Raw genomic sequence first — 18,486 nt, forward strand, 5'->3', positions numbered from 1 at the left:
GATAAACGTATAATTTAAGGTAACAGAGATTGTTTTGGCTTTATAGCGGTTCTTTAATAAAGTTATTTTCCAGCTAAAGTTAGTTTTGATTGATTCGCTTCCGTCGCAACGATCATTTGTTATTAAATTAGGGGCCGCTAAGACGACACCATTCTCTCTACACAGACTTTAAACGCGAACCTGTGAGAAACGCTGATGGCGGTCACATGTGCATTAAGAATTGGTTCTATAGTTATGTGTGTTTGAATATATGTGCGCAGGTTTGGAATTCCCTACAAACCAAGCCTAAACAAAGTACAGGTGTTTCCTTATAATTTTTGATACAGAATTTTATTTTATCAATTCGGGGTAGATACGCGAATTGAGTTTCCCGACAACGCTTTATCTGTAGAGTGGTAAAGGGATCCTCCATAGGGAGAGACTAGTTGGCACTTCAGCACTGCGTTGTCATCGGTCCAGGCGAAGGTCCTTCGTCAGATCTGGATACGGCCTGGATCCGGCAGGCTGCGGGAAAACCTCGGGATAAACAAAAGACACTAAAATTAGCGTAGATGCCATTCCTCTTATGATGAAACGAGTACATCAGGATTTATGGGAAGTGTTCCCGGTTCCAGCTGACCTAATCTATGCAGCCTAACATTGAATTATAGAAGTATAAGTATAAGAAGTATATAGAAGTATTATAAATGTATTATGTGAATGCTAGGTCAAAGAGATGTGTCTTTAGTCTAGCTTTGAACTGACAGAGTGTGTCTGCTTCCTGGACAATGTTAGGAAGACTGTTCCAAAGGTTTGGTTTTAAATAGGAGAAGGATCTACTGCCAGCAGTCGATTTTGATATTCTAGGTATTATCAACTGGCCGGAATTTTGAGATCTGTGGCAGTGTGCAGATGACTATCACTAAAGTCTGAGGATACCCTGAAAAGTACACTGTACCAGACAAACTTGCAGAACCATGAGGCCAGAGGTAACTCAAAGGTTACTAGCTGAATGAACCACACTCTCTGGATATTACTTCACTATTGCTCTCTTGTGTCCTCTAGCCATCAAAAGAGTTGCCTGCAATACTCTGCAAAGGTAACAAACCTCTTTCCCTTGGGCTCTGAGCTTAAGTCAAATTACAGTAACATATTCTGACAGCCTGACCTGCATGAACCGTGGGAAAGCCTGAGAAGGTTTCAGTAGCACCATATCAAACATTATTCTTTATTCAGCTGTTGTGTTCGTAAGTCACCAATCAGAAAAGCAACATATTTGTTTTGTTTTTGTTTTATTTCCAATAGAAACAGTACAAAAATATAGGGTTGTTTTGACTGGTTAGCATTGTCCTGTTAGCACATGCTAGCAGATATTCTGCTATAGGCAAAACACAGATCTTTTGGACGCTAAAATATCCATTTTATTTTAGTGTAGACCTCCTTGATTTGTGATGTCAGCCAAAGGGGAAGGTAATTTACGAGACTGACATTTTGATTAAACAATACGGAAAAAAAAACTAAAAATAATGTGCACAGATGAGACAAAATGTGATGAAACGTTTATTAAAAAGAAACATTGCACGAATATTTTGGGAGTTCTTTGCCTGAAAATTCAGTCATTTGTGTGATATACATGAGACATCTGGAGAAATAAGACTTATCAATGCATGATCAGTTTCTGATCTACAGCTGTGGAGTGAAGACAGAAAACTGATGGATCCAAAATGAGCAGTCTTAGCTCATTAACAAAAACCTAGCGTGCAGCAAGGTTCCTCCTGTTGTGTGTACAAAAAAAGCTGATGCCTGTCTGTTTGTGATTAGCAGCAAATGAATTGAATTTTTATCCACATAAGCCTCACAGAATAGGGTGCATTTTCTTCTGTCAAGCTTCTGATTTTCCTCTTTTCCATGCACGAGAAGCTTCATTGTGCTTACCAGAACTGGGCCTCACAAAGATAGATAGTACCTGAGTACCTAAGTTGCCATAGTAACACGTTATCCTCATTATGGTCGAAAAAGGGCAAGAGAGTAGAAAAAAGCAGATTCTATCCTTTTCTTAAAACACTGAAGAATCCACCATTTCCGCAAAGAAAGCTTAATATGACACTTTAATCTATGAGTAACTTCTGAGGCTATACATTCATTACAGTCTGATAAGAAACACACTTACCAACTCTCTTTTTGTCTAGTCATATTTCTGCCTATAAAGGACTAAACATAGCACCTTCCAACCAATTTGAAGCATTCACTATGGTCCAGTGTGACAACCCTTTGGCAATGCCCAAGACAACTGGCACACAAAGAAGGGGCTGGAGGGGGAGGTTTGCCTGCCAGCCTGGCACTGCCAGCCATGCCTCACTTCACAGTTATTACCTAACCGAACCTGGCACTATGATGATTCTCGCAAGCTGCTCAGGTCCACGAGGGCTAGCCAAAGCTTGTGCACATCTCAAAGATGGTTAAATGTGTGCATCCCGTCAAAGGCCTTGTGTGATTTGATATCACATTATACATGGAAACACAGTGGAATTAAAACAAGATGTATATATATATATATATATATATATATATATATATATATATATATATATATATATATATTTTTTTTTTTTTTTATGATAAATGAGTGTCTAGTTTTTTTTTTTTATGATAAATGAGTGTCTAGTTTGTTAGAAATGTAATCCTTGTATTCATATTGGCTTGGTATGATTTTTGAGAAACGTTTACATTTAATAACTCTAACAATGTTATGTGGTGCAAACATCAAGTAAAAAGGTGAATGTACACATGAAGACTTTAGATGCAAAAACCTCTTAGTCTATCTGACATTTTTCTTTTAAATGGACATTTTATGTTTTTAATTTTACTCTTATCAGTGACATTTTTGAAAATAAGGCATTTCAGTAACTGACTAATAACCTTTTCATCGCCATTAAAGTGAAATTACTGAACTTAAACATAGGAGTCTGATAAAAATGCTAATTTAAAAGAAAATGTCAGATGGACTTTGAGGTTTTTAGTACTATTAATTATAGTTTTGGGCAGCCGTGTCACATTTTACAACCCAAATTAAACTTGCAATGCAATTACATACTGGGTAATATTAATTAGCAACATGTATTTCTTACAGGGTTACACTTTATTTAAAAGTTATAGTGTAATTATATGTTTAAGTACTTAGTAATAATAATTAACGATGTACTTTCTATAGTGTTAGGGTTTGGTTTTGGGTTAATTGTATGCAAGCCCGTTACTTTTATTTCTATACGTTTTCTATAAAATTTCTGTAACAAGAACACTAAGAGAAAGTGTTACCAATTATTATTTACCTTGACACACAATCATGAGGGTATGCAGGGGTCTTCACTATAAATGTATAATTTTCTCTATAATATTTTGACTGTAATATAAGGACAGTTGTATCACCCTGACATATTTACCTTTATGTCCCTTTGGGAAAAAAAAATAAATAAAAAAAAAAAAATAAATAAAAAATACAGAAATGAATTAGCTAGCTATTTAAAAAAAAAAAAAAAAAAAAAAAACTTCCTTTGGTCAGTCAGAAATATGTATATTAAAGGAAATCCAACTAGGCTTATAAAGCAATTGCATAGGGTCTTTAAAGACAAATTTATATTTGTGCTTGTAAAAGCTCTATTCTCCACATTTCTCTGCCTCCACACTTCAGATTTTGGTGGTTGTCCTTTCATCATAAAGAAATGGAGGTGATGCAACTACTGAGCAAACTACAGGAAGCAGAGCAGTCAAACCGGGACTTTTCCGCCATGGTTTCTCTTTTTTTAGCACTAACTGTTCCCTTGTCATCTTGTCATGTTGAAGCTCCTCCCAGCAGTAGTGGTTTTACTTAGATCGGTCCACATCAAGCCGAAAATGTTCTTCTCCTCACGTTTCTTCAGCCCCTCTGGCTATTTCCTCATTATACACCTAATGCTTGCAGTCAGTCGGAGGTCTGGAGGCCTGAAGGTTCCCTCATAACTGGAGGGCTTTATAGCCCAGAGCAATGGGCTGTGCTTCTGCTAGCAGACCACACACATGGTGGGTGGTGTGCCTTGGTTGTTCTTGAATGCTGAACAGTGTGCTCTGCCAATCAGGATAAAAAAAGGTGGCTTTGATTAATGTTTGCATAATGCTATTTTAATTTATTCTGATTCTAATTTAATCAGTTTTAATCTCAAACTAAACACAAGGTCTCAAAAGTTGCGATGGACTTCAGTAATGTAAAAGTTTAGAGTGCAAAACTCAAGGGGAGAGAGTTCAATATACACCCAATTACCTAGAGTACCCCCTTAGGGCAAGAACACATTGAACACATGGTCTACAAGTAATGAAACAAACTTTCCATGAGGGGAGAAAAGATAATGCTGCCCTTCATGGTTCAATATGAGATTGCTGATAGTTAATAGCAGCAATTGCCAGCAATTTATCCGTTAAAATACAACTAGGGGTGTCCTCTACCCGAACACCTTTGATTCAATATCATCTCAGGGTAACTTACACATACTCTTTTGTCTTCAAACTCGAAAGAATGCTGAGGTAAAGCATAAAGCATATATATATATATATATATATATATATATATATATATATATATATATATATACATACATACATATATATACATACATATATATACATACTTACATACAAATTTTTTTTTATTATTATTTATTATTATTATTATTTATTTTTTTTATTTTTTGGGGGAACCAAATTCCTTATTTACAAAGGGTTGCCAATGTGTATTCTTACCTGTTTTGTGTCAATGACACTACAGGAATTTAGGAGCAAAATCGCATAATCTAACACAGGGACTATCGTAACTGTCACACAGACTACACAATGTAGTAACACTTTAGAATAATGGTCCGTCATTCATAGCTAACAATGCAGGAAGTAATGCAGGACTAATGAGTAGTACTACATAAACTCTTCAGCTACTACTATTAACTAATATAGAAACAAGGTTAACTAATCAGTAAGTAGTATCGAATTTAGGACTAAGAGAGTTTCTTATTAGGTAATCAATAATTAATGAGATTGGCATCATTAAGAACTAATAGGTAATTATGACAAATTATAAAGAATTACATAATGGTCCAGATGACTAGTAGTTCTTGAAGATTGTTTTTTTTTTTTTTTTTACTCCTAACATGGTCAGAAAATCATCACTACTTACTCAAGTGCCTTGTCACTCTTCAGGGACTAGTCCTGCCATTACATGGCAAACAAACATGGTCGATAATCAAACCGAACACGTGGTTATGATCACCAACCTGCTGGATAGAAGAGTTACTTTCAAGGACTTACTTTCCCAGAAAACTTGGATTTATTGGATTTTATACACAGGTGGACACATTCACATTGGTTACTTTCAACACTCTAGGATTCATATGGACTGTTTTATGGTATGGTGCAAAAGGACTCCACGCTTTTAACAGCTATTCTAGTTATTCTAGTTTTATTGTGTTGTTTTAAGTTCATTATAAATACACCATTCTTCATTGTTTTTCTGTTGTTAATCTCTTCTTTTGAAACACTCCTTATCTCGAGTCTCACCGTTAAATCTGACCCCATTCTTAATTCATGTAACTAAACCGATAAGGTCAGTTGTTACATCTGAACCCGGCATAAGGCCAACACACCTCATCGAAAGAGGCAGACAATCACCAGATTATGCTACGTCACTGTTTTTCTGCATTTGTCGTGTCATGGAATGTCTGAGAAGTGCCGTAACATTTAGGAGTCACCTCTGGTGGTTGTCTGCATCTTTCAATGCAGTGCGTTGGCCTCAAACAGACTACACCTGGTCTCACAGTGTGAATCGGCCTTTACAGAGCAAAATGACTCTTAATGAGTAAGTTCTTTTTACTGAATCAAGACGTTGTGTTGCAACTGTGGTGAAACGCAAATTATTGCTGTGGTGATTTTTTTGACCACGCCCCCTAGGTAACATTTGCGATGGAGCGTGTATAAGGCGAGAGGTGCGGTAAAACGGGTATTGCGTCATACCCAGCGATCGCACTTCCGGCGTCTCGTTGCGCTGCACGAGGGGTATGTATGGGTGTTTTCTCCGTGGTTTTCCGTGTGGTAGATGCTAAAAGCCCCTCTTTTTTTTTTGACATGTTTGTTGTCTGCTAACAGTAATTTCGGTTGGGCTGGCGTTCGGTTGAGTGCTTGTTGCACCCACAGATGGTCAACAACCGTTGCTTTGCCGTTGCGCTCCGCTGTATGTGCGAGCTGCATGTGATGCCTTTTTGGGTGATTTCTACCGTCAGCATGTGATCGAATAGAGTGGTGGCTGCCGGATAGATGAGGTGTTTTGCACGATTTGGTATGTATAACCTTCTACTTCCCTTTGGCCCTCATAAAGGTAAATGGGGTTATAATTCTTAGTGTGTTTTAGGAGTTTTGGCTTCCAGTTTGCATCCTGCAACATCTTGATTTCAGCATGGCTTGCACCTTCAACACTGTTGTTTTGCTTTAATTTTGTTTTGTTTAATGAATTGAGTTGTATTTTATAAATTTGCCTTGTCTTTTTCGTTTGGTTTTCCATTCTTTTGTTGTTTTCATTTGTTTTCTTTCTTTATTTACTTTTGTCTTTAACATTTGCTTTGCTTTCGTGAAATGCATGTTTTGCATCCGTTAAGTTTGCATTGCATTCAGTAAAGCTTGTTTTGCCTTTATTGTGTTTTCTTATAATTATTTGTTTTGGATTTATTGTGTCTTCTTTTTTTTTTGGCTTCATTTAGTTTGCTTTACATTTGGTAACGCCGGCCTTGTATTTATTAATTTGTCCTGTTATTTTGTTTTGCTCATTCCTTTATTGCAATTAGTAACGTTATTTTGCCTTTATGGTTTTGGTTTTGTCTTCCTTGATTTGTTGCAAACAGTAGAACTTGTTTGCAATTGGTCAGTGTGGCTTTCATTGATTTGGTTTTGCTAAATTGATGTTTGGTTTGCTGTAATTGATTATTTTTGGTAATTGTAACCCGTTTGCTTTTGTGTTTTTGTATTTAGCAGTTCGTTGACATTTTCTTTTTTTGCTGTAACCTTTCTCTTTTTTTTTTTCTTGTACTGGAGCTGGGGCCTGGAGAGGGCAGGCTGACCCTTCCCGTGTGGTTATCTCACTGTTCACCAGAGTGGCGTGGAGTTGCCGTGAATCCTTTGGAGGGTGTGAGTGTGGTTTGGGGCATGTGTGTGGTTATTATCATCATTATTACTACTACGGGCATTCTTGAAGCCCGGTGTCAAGCCTGCTGCCCTAGTGGTAAGCCCCAGCTCTTTTGTTGTGGTTTTTGTTTTTGGTTCTCTTTCCTTGTCTGTTTTACAGCAGGTGATGTTGCTTGCTGTGTGGAATCTTCTTGCTGTTACGTGTGATTCATTGAAAGAGACAATTTTTTAATTATTTTTTTGTTTAATAAAGATGTACAAGTTTTATACAAGGTACCCATGCCTCTTGGTCATTTCCTGAGAAATCGAACCTGTGCCCCTTGGGCTCTTCCCAGAGTTAGTTCTGGGTGGCGTAGTCGTTATCTTTTTGGAATCAGTAATATCATTTAGAAATTTAAGTGCTGCTGTTCGCCCTTGTAATACCTCTAATTGCCACACAACCAAACCTCTTTTTTTTTTTAATTCAAAATCATTTTCTGCCACAGATGCTTATTTTATATATCTATTTTGTGTTGTAATTATATTTTAATTTTCTGCCATGATGTGATACTTATGTCCTTTCGAGAACATGAAGTATATGACAGTACATGAGCTCTTTAACTGTGAAGCTAATTCAATATTTAGGTTTTACTTATTGTGTGATCAGATTTATTTGGTAAATCTCATCACAAAGCTGGACATCTTATTTAGCAGGTGCTGTGCCATCCTTGAGATGCCAACATTTTCTTTTCCAGAAAATTGTACAGCACTCATTAAATGTACCATTGAGGAAGACTTGACTAAGACAAATGCTTTAATCAAATAAATTTGAAATGAGAAGCGGATTACACTGACTCTTTATTGAGGAAGCTGCTTGCCCCACAGCTTGCCATTTTATTTAAAAAAAAATAAAGAAATAAAAATAAATCAGTGTGGGCTGATGTCCGTGATAAAGAACCTTGGACACAACAAGCAGTTGCTCTAAGAAAGGGTTTTAATCCCTACAAAATTTGATACCACCATGTTTCGATGAGACATTATTCAGGATGTTTGACTATTGTTTCATAAGCATCAGCCATTTTTTCAGATGTCTTTCTTCCCAAGCTTTCTGGCTAGAAAACGGTGACATATGAAGACTTTGAAGGTCTACAATGAACAATAAATTCATCTACAATAAATATTGCATTTAGGACTGCATTTATGAGTGAATTCGAAGACAGCGAGAAGATTCAGAAGGTATTTTGAATCAGCATGAGGTTTATTCTGAAACCCTCATGAACATCCAAGTAAGATTATGTCAGCTTCTTCTCAACAAAGTCTTCTCATATCACCAGCTCCCTGACAAACACTTCCTCACATTGCTTCTCCAGCAGTCATGATCCAGAAGCCCCCCCTGTGGTAAAGCCTAATTCCTTCTCTCTTCTCCACTGAGGTCTCTTCTTTCATCCTTGTCCAACTCTTCCATCCTGAGCCAGGATTACTTACCTCTCTCCTCTGCTACCTCTGCAGCCAGGAAGAGGAAATCACACTTCTCTGAGTTCACAACGCTCTAAATCCACCGCATGCGTTCCCCATCCCCATTCACAAGGATGATTCCATAGAAGAAAAAAAGCTCTCGTCCTAGCCAAGAGCTCTCTTTTCCTGACTTGGAACCCCACGTGGGTCTGTCTTGACGTTTCCACTCCATTTTTGAACCACTTTTTTTTACATCTCTGGGGAGAAATGTGAGCGAGAGCTTGCAGCAAGCTTTGTTTTAGGAGCAATTTGGTCGGATGTGACCTCATTTGAATTCCCAAGAAGGACAAGATTTTGCTAAGCATATTAATACATACAAAAACATTTTTTTTTAAGCTTGGTGATGTGATTGGGATGTGAAATATTTGAGCCAATCAAATGATTTACAATGCTTTATTGTTTTGAGCAATTTGGTAAATCAAAATAAATATTAGATTACACATCATGAGCACATGGAGAATTATTAGAATTATTAGTCAAGTCAAGTTACCTTCATTTATATAGTGCTTTTTACAATACAGATTGCTTCAAAGCAGCTTTACAGTGATAGTAGAACATTAATGCAACAAATATTGTTTTGTTGAAAACTTTTAATGCGAGTTTTTGAAAACAAGTTTTGAAAGCAATACCATTATCATTTCCGTGTAAACTTCAAAAACGGCGTCATTTCTTTAGTCAGTTTTTCAGTCATTTCCGCAGATCCGTGTGAACTGGAATCATTTTGTTAACTTTTCGGAATCTATTTTAAGGATAAAAAGCGCATGGTCTAAAGCGCATTTTGTGCGTGTCCGAATCTACTTTTGCTAGTTTAACGACGGGAAAAATGGTCGGCTCACCCGGCACATGGTCTAAAAGGGTTGTCCCTATTCTCTTAATGAGTAATGGGTGTGTTTTGGGCGTAACGTGCAATAAACCAATCAGAGTCTCATCCCCCATTCCCTTTAAAAGACAGTTGTGCTCGCGACATGGCGGAATTTGCAAGTGGAAAGACTGAACGCTTCTCCAGAGAGTTAACGGATCTGCCCGTGCCCGAGGTTAAATCGTTAAATCGAATGCCTCATCGACACGACAATTATTTTTTTCTCTCGACCTCTGTTCAAATGAAGGGCCCTATCATACACCCGGCGCAATGCTGCGCCAGGCTAGACGGCGCAGTGCAAAGTTGTGCACCTGCCTATAGGCTCATATTACTAATGTGCCCTTTAAATAACAAAAAAAAAAAAATACTGAGCCATTGACTCTAGACCAGGTTTCAGTTGGTCAATGGCTCAGTCATTATTTCAGTTGCCTCAAAATAGCAACGCGCCAACAATGCGCCTGAACACACCTCGTTTTCAGACCAGCATGCCCATTGGCGCACAAATGGGCACAAATGTATTTATAGGACGTGAAAATGAAAACTGCGTCGGGCTGAAACTAGCAAAAAACACTTGCGTCTCGCCTGGCACAGCATTGCGCTGGGTGTATGATAGGGCCCTTCATTTGCACAGAGGTCGAGAGAAAAAAAATTTGTCGCGTCGATGAGGCATTCGCAGGTGATAGTCTTGTTGACACGGTCTCTGCTGACAATTCAGGGGTGTGTTGTGGTCGTGCAGTAAACCTTGGAATAAACAGAGAGACTAATGTTGGCATAGATGCCATTCTTCTTATGATGTAACAAGTACATCGGGTGTTATAGGACGTGTTCCTGGTTCCGGCTGACCTTATTTATGCTTCCTAATAATCATTTTACATTATTTGAATTATATAAATTGATAATGTGCTATATGTATGCTAGAACAATGCTAGTGTGACATTAACGAGTGGAGGGAAACGCAAATCACAATTCATTTAATCCGACTACGCCACCCTGGTGGAACGCCAGGGAAATACTCCCAATAAGGACACACAGGTAAGTTTTACCAATTGAAGGCAAAGAAATACAATTGGTGAGACGTGAGTAGCAATACAAAACACATGCTTTATTATAAAAGCAATTATCATCAATTAAAACTGTCATAGATTCTCTCTCCAATGAAGCACAGTCAAAATGATAGAAATAACAATTCTCCAGGGTCAGGCTTAGCGGGAACAAGGCAGGCTGGCTGCAAATCAGAAGGTTATCCTAAACTCACACCAAATCAAACACCACGCACACACACCATGGGGAAGTTCTGTTGGCACACCAGCACAATGTGAAGCACACACCACCAAAAGAAAGAAGCTAGCCTCCCCTGTTCCACACTTTCAGCAAAGTCCTACTGGCTCCTGGAGAGAACGGAAAAACACATTAACCAAGGACTACACAAAAGAAATTACACAAATTACACGGAATAATAGTCAAAGAAAAAACAAACAAAAAACGGCCAAAGTAAAGTTTACGGACACGGTGGTGTGGCGGCTGTAGCACTCAGCCCCCCCTTGATGACACCACATGCAGCAAAACAGATAAATAGCGCCTGAATGGCACCAGAATACCGGGACAGTGAATGAAGGGGATTGACATAAAACAGCATAATACACTGAAAGAGAATAAATTGCTAATATAATAAAGCTGCAGATCAAACCCAAAACAGAAATAGCAACAAAGAATATCAAAGAAAAATAGCCACAAAATAAATTAGCACTGTATGCGAAAAGAAACCAAGCAACAGAAAAGGAAAAAAAAACTCCAGCGCGAAGAGCAGAAAAAAAGAAAACAAACAAAACTATACTTGAATGCAATCAAAATAAAACAAATAAACAGCCTCTCGGAGATGAAGCTCGTTGCTATCAGCCCAATAGTAATAACTATAAATTATGCATAATTGCGTGAAACTAACTCTAAACCCAACCCTAATCTTAACCCTAACACTATAAGTAGAAGTCAAGTCAAGTCATCACATTTATTTATATAGCGCTTTTTACAATACAGATTGTTTCAAAGCAGCTTTATAGAGATAACAGGAAAATGCAACAAAGTTTGTTTCCAGAAGAAAATAAGCACAGTCCAGCTTAAGTAAGTTCAGTGATGTTTCATTTTGTTGTAAATTAATATGTAGTTAATTAACTCTCAAACGCATAGCTCAGGTCCTTATCGACCTGGGACGTCATTCACTACCCTCCCACTCAATATTTTTATTATCTATTTATTATAAACAATATAACAAGAAAGAAATATAAAAGAATGACTGCTTTCTAATAAATTCTTTTGTTGTTGTTGTAAAAAGTGTATAGGGTCTCTATCGACCCGAGGTATGTAATAGTCAATAATTGAATCTCTGATAACTCAGTAAGTGCAATACACCTTTATTCCTCAAGGTGGCAATGTCTGATACACAATGACATGATGTTTTACTCACAATTACCATAGGCATAAAACAAAAGAATACACAAGTATCATCAGCAAAACTTGAAATGATCGGCAATTTACAGCAAGTGCTGTTCGCATTCAGATGTTAGTGCCACTTGATGGTGGATCTGGTGAAGAATATCACTTCTTCTGCATAACATATTGATTTAGAAGGAGTTGAGAACAATGTTTTTTTTAAGAATATGGTAGAGATCGTGAATATATTTTTTCATTGTTTGTAGCTGTTATTAAAATATTAGGAGAGTTATATAGTATTGCGACAGTTAGAGATCCATCCATGTTAGACATAGATTCGAGTCATTAAAGACCCAAGAATGTAAAAATGATTTGCGATGCATTCTTGCATCTAAGGGTTACTATTACTCAGTACTTATATTATGTGAAAAAGACAGCTTTAAATAAAGTGTAACCAAAGTAATTAAATTAATTACATTAAAAAACACGTTTCCAAAAAACAGGAATGTTTGTATTTAGTATTGTTGGTCAATATGTAGGCTACTTAAAAACAATTTGAGTGGGTTCTGGTACTACAAGGTTCATTATGGAACCAGTGGAATCAGATCCATTCGATTTCTTATGAGAATAATTTGGTAAGTGCTATAGTTTGATTAACTGCAAGTTAACATGGTAAAACATGTGACTGTCTTTTAAGAAACCAGAATGTTCAAGTGAATCAGATCTGTTACCTTTCTTACGATTCCCATTAAGAATTCCAACAACAACAAAAATTCAGCATTGAGAGTGTGGAAACGTGTTCAGGAAGTTACACTGCCTCCCAGAACCTTCACTACTGGTTAAAACCTGATAGCAGGTGCGCGTGTGTGTATACATGTGTAAGATAAGAGAGGCAGGAGTAGCAGCACAGAGTAAAGGAGCAGTTTGTTCTTTCTCTGTCTCAGCTGGGAGATCACCTCAATCCTGACCCATCCCGCCCTTCCCTCTCCAATCTGGACCCGATCCAGCGAGCACCGTGGGTGAGTCTGAGACAGTAAAGGAAATCTGTGTGCGCGTCAAAAGAGAGAGACTGAAACAGAAGAAGAAGTAGTGAGTTGGGATCACAGCTGGAGTCAGACTCCATCTTGAAGAAGAGTCAGGAAGAGAAATGATGGGTTGAATCTTGCTCAGTGTGTGTGTGAGACAGCTCAGACAGCTTTCAGCACAGTGCTTTCATCATCCTGAGTGGGAGAGATGCCCATCACGGTCTAAAGCCCACTGTACCAGATTGTCATTGTGTTTACTGGCAGGACAGGGAACATGAGGACAGGGAAGAGACTGAGTGCGTCTCGCCTGCATGCGGACTGTTCTGTCACATTAGCAAGGTGACTGTCATTTTAGCAAGGTGGCTGTGTAGAAAACGATGATAGCTATTTTTTGCTTCATGCGAATTGCTCAAGGACGTTTATAGCCTAATAATACCATAAAACACCTTCACAATTCAGTAACACGTTACAATACGTTTTCATTAGTTAACATTAGTTAACTACATTAGTAACTAATACTGAACTGCACTTCTACAGCATTTAATAATTTGTTAATGTTCATTTCAACATTTACTAATACATTTGTTAATGCACTGTGAGCTAACATGAACATGAACAATGAACATCTGCATTTATTTATTTATTAACTATAACATTAACAAAGATTATCAAATACTGTAACAAATGTATTGCTCATGGTTAGTTCATGTTAGTTAATGCATTAACTAATGTTAACAAATGAAACCTTATTTTAAAGTGTTACCCAAAATTCAGCTACTGGTCATTTAAAGGGGGGGTGAAATGCTATTTCATGCATACTGAGTTTTTTACACTGGTAAAGAGTTGGATTCCCATGCTAAACATGGACAAAGTTTCAAAAACTAAGTTGTACGTTTGAAGGAGTATTTTTGTTCCAAAAATACTCCTTCCGGGTTGTCACAAGTTTCGGAAAGTTTTTTTCGAGTATGGCTCTGTCTTACGTAAGATAGGGCGGAATTTCCTTATATGGGTCCTAAGGGCACTTCTCCGGTAAGATCGCGGCCGCGCGCGCACTCGTAGACCAGAGCAAGAGAGTGAAAGCAGTTCGCCATCAAAGCGCCCTGCCCGGCTTTTGGGAAGTCAATGTCACCAAAGAAGTGTGTTTTTCAACACATTCTCATACCCAAGACGTCACTTTTTGTCACTTTCAACCATGCTTCAATATCTGACGCTCAAAGCACCCTTTAGCGTCCATATGTGACGCTTCGGTTATGGGTAGGTTTAGGCGTCATGTAACTGACGCTTTCGAAAGCGTCAATATCCGACGCACAAAGCACCCTTAGCGTCAATATGAGACGCTTCGGTTGGGTAGGTTTAGGTCTGTGGTACGGTTATGCGTCTCATATGGACGCTAAAGGGTGCTTTGAGCGTCAGATATTGAAGCATGGTTGAAAGTGACGTCTTGGGTATGAGAACGGGCTGTGTTTTTGGTTGCCAGGGCAAGACAACCCTGCACAGATTCCCAAAGAACCCAGCGTTAAGGAACCCGTGGATGGAGTTTGTTTTCCTGAGCATAAACGGAGTTGTGTAAAGACTGTTGTTCCCTGCATTTCGACGATGATTGTTTTATAAACAAAGCCCAGATCTACCGATTTGCAGATCGTCTAATGCTTAAGGATCGAGCAGTCACAATGATAAAGGTTCGCGGTTGTGCGTTGGAACCAGACGGTGAGTAAAACTGTTTGTTGAACAAATGTCTCTGTGTGTTGTCACTAGCTCGGCGCGTTAGCACAGCTAAGCTTCGCCCACACGGCCCGCCCCCAGCCGCTCGTTTTTTTCCGGAAAGACTCGGTACAGCCTATCTTTATGTTAAAAATTTAATAAAACAAAATACTTTTTGGAGATATGAAGGATGCAATATTACTCTATAGGTACTCAAGATTAACAGGAGATTGAGTGAAAATGAGCATTTCACCCCCCCTTTAAAGACTAGCAGATACTGTTGCAGATAACAAATTGAAAATTAATGATTATGATTAAACTGAAAACATGCTATAGTTTGATTAACTACTGTTAACAAGTTAACATTATAGTTTGATTATATACACTACGTGTGCCAATGTTTTTGAAATCTTATGTTGAATAAGGCAGCATCTATTTGATCAAAAATACACTAAATACAGTATTACTGTGTAATATCATTACAATTTCAAATAACTATTTTCTATTTGACTATATTGTAACATTTTTTTAATGAATAGATGATTCTTTGATGAATAGAATGTACAATGAACAGTATTTATTTGAAATAGAAATCTATTCTATTACATTTAGAAATAAAAATAAGAATGAATAAATAAACAATTTAACAATTTTGTGTTTTTGCAATTTTTTTTAAATGATAATATATTTGTAAAATATATGCTACAGTTGCCAAAATGCCATCCTGTAATGTCACTGTATTTGTTTTTCAACTTATGACAATCACAGCTGCCAGTTTATACTGTAAAATGTTTACTTTAATATATATATTTTTTAATAGTGCAAATTTATTCAAGACACTTTTTTTCTGTCGTGGGGTTTGACAGAGACTTATATCTCTAAACAGCGTGTGTACAACATTTTGCACTCATTTTCTTTGTTGCCAGCATGGGCTTATAAATTGTGGGCCAGGTCGACGTTTTGAGGTCTCAGTTGGGGAAAATTAGTCTTTGGAAGAGAGAAGACACTAAAAAAGACGTCTGAGCTGCTTTCTAATTCTGTATTCTGGGCCAAGTCCTCAATGGTGAGGTGGAAGACACTATGTAGGCACCTGAAAAGAGGTCACTGCAAAGTCACTCCTGAGTGAAGGATGATACAGTTACGAATGCCGCGGCTCCACTACAGCTGGCATTATGAACCAACCCGCTTCTTGGCAATCACAAATATGAAAGATTCAAATTACACAATACACAAGATTACATTTAGATTGACTGCTGTGGTCTGCAGTGAATGCTGCCTAGATGAGTGTGTCATATATTTAAGCTCATCTAAGAGAGAGTTTGTTTCTGTATAGATGTGTACGTCAGCATGATACCCATCAGATGTGGCTCTATGGTGGGCTGCATCACTAAACAGAGTTAAAAAAAAATCAGTTTAATCACCCTTGTGCTGGCCTAGGAGCTGCTGTCTGATGCAGTTCACATCTTATTGTACCAGCTAACAGATGGCAGGAGTGGAATAGTGGTCTCTTGCGTCCAGCAGATGGCACTTATGTCAAAGTGAAGCACTGTGAGGGCCCTGCAGTTGCTTGTTGTTTGTTCATTTACACAATAGTTCCCAATCAAACTGTGTAATATTATAGCATTCAGCTGGCAGAGCAGGGTCTGTTTCACCCACCTTTTTTCATATGTAGGGATGGGGTAGTATACAAAAAAAAGTGTCTTTTTGTGTGTGTGTGTGTGTGTGTTTATTATATATATATATATATATATATATATATATATATATATATATATATATATATATATATATATATATATATATTTGAGCAATATCACACAAGTAGCAGTGCAATATGGCTGTATATGGCCTGGAGCTCGCATCTGCGAAAGCATCTCAACAGATCGTAAAATAGGCACTAAGATTATATATCAGTCACATATTTGAGGTCTAAAAACTACATTCTCGCCTAAAAACTCTTAAAACTACATGTCGCCAGTTAAATTAATCATGTTTACCTAAATTCATTAAATGTTAAACTAAAATACAGTAAAATCTAGTATATATAATATATATTTCATTTAATTTCTATATATTTAATATATTAATAATATATTTAATATATTTAATTTCAATGACCCTCGGGGGAAGAATTACGCTGTTGATGAGAAAGGTGGAGTAAAAGTATGGCAGACCAGACACAGACCAATTAATTAACACTGTGAATACATAGTAATAATTTTTGTATTTTTTTAAAGTCTTAATGCAACCATAATCTAATAAAAACCACATTGAAGCATTCACAATGCTCACAATATTGATTTATGTGTTACAGTATCACCAGTGCTGGTTTCATTTCAATGACACTCCGGGGAAGAATTACGCTGTTGACGAGATGAGTAGAGAACAAAACGATAATGGCAGAGCGGCTGCAGGACGTCAAGAGTTTCAGATGGATCGTTACTGGTGTCAGCAAACAAATATTCTGGTGGCCCTTCAATGCCCTCAATAAGAGCCCTGATCCCATGGACTGCCTCCAATAACATGACAACAGTCATAACTGTAAAAACAGCAGCGCTGGCCTCCTCCTCATATTCCATATTTCACCCTCATTCTCTCTGTCTTTCCTTCATTCGTCTTCCTAAGTCAGTGTGAAATGAGGGGACACTTGAGCCATGTGCATGTGTGAGTATGGCTGCAAATGTGTGTGAGACAGATTCTGGTTTTGAGGTGGGTGCATGTTTAAAAAAGACCCACAGCAGACAACTCCAACACACTTATTGTAATCCAAACAGGTTCACTGGAAAAATGTGCCTATACCTACATCTTTGCAAACTCCAAAAATGTTCCTCTACATAAAATGTACTGCAGTTTCCAGCTGAAATGAACACTATTGGCTGTAAAACACAACTAACTTTTATTTTCACACAAATTATGATTACAGGGGCAGATTATTTATATATATATATATATATATATAGATATAAGACTTATTTTTGCAGTTTCTTGCACAATACTATGTTATTACCTCTATGAACACTTTTATCGTAGTGTAGGGATTCTAAAATAATTTTTTTTGAGAGTTTGCATCACACAACCAGCTCCATATGTGTGGCTTTTGTGATGTAGTAAACTTGCTCTGTAGTTCACCTGGTACAACATTACACTTGTGATGCAGACCGCTTGGGCACGAGTCCTGTGAAACACAAGTCACAATAAAAGAAAAAGAATAAAACGACATAAGGTATGTCTAAAATATAAAGCTAAAATTTCATGCTTGCTTAAGCAAACACATTTTTAACTCACATTTACTTTTGTTGACAGTATTGGTTACACTGTAAAAAATTTGCTGTAGTTTTGCAGCTCTTTGCCAGTAACTTACTGTAGATTTAAATCGATGTTATTTACTGCCAACAGTTTGCTCAAAGTTAAATGATCATTAAACATTAACAAGTCTTTGTCTTTACAGAATAAAACTATAAAATAACAACCTCATGCAAAGCATTCTGCGAACCAGAAATCTTCATCAACCTTTTTCTGTTTTTTTCCTTCAGATTTTGGTTCCCAGAATGCTTTGCATGAGGCTGTTATTTTAGTTTTATTCTGTAAAGATAAAGACTTGTTAATGTTTAATGTTCATTTAACTTTGAACAAACTGTTGCCAGTAAATAACATCAATTTAAATCTACAGTAAGTTACTGGCAAGTAGCTGCAAATAATACTGTAATTTCTACAGATTTTTCTAACAGTGTAGGTTTAGTGTAGGTGGTAAGATGATTTTAAACGTGTGACAAAGGGTGAACTCAAGAAACAAAGGGAGAGCTGGATCCA

This window comes from Squalius cephalus (assembly GCF_949319135.1).
Source record: "Squalius cephalus genome assembly, chromosome: 14".
Lineage (NCBI taxonomy): Eukaryota > Metazoa > Chordata > Actinopteri > Cypriniformes > Leuciscidae > Squalius > Squalius cephalus.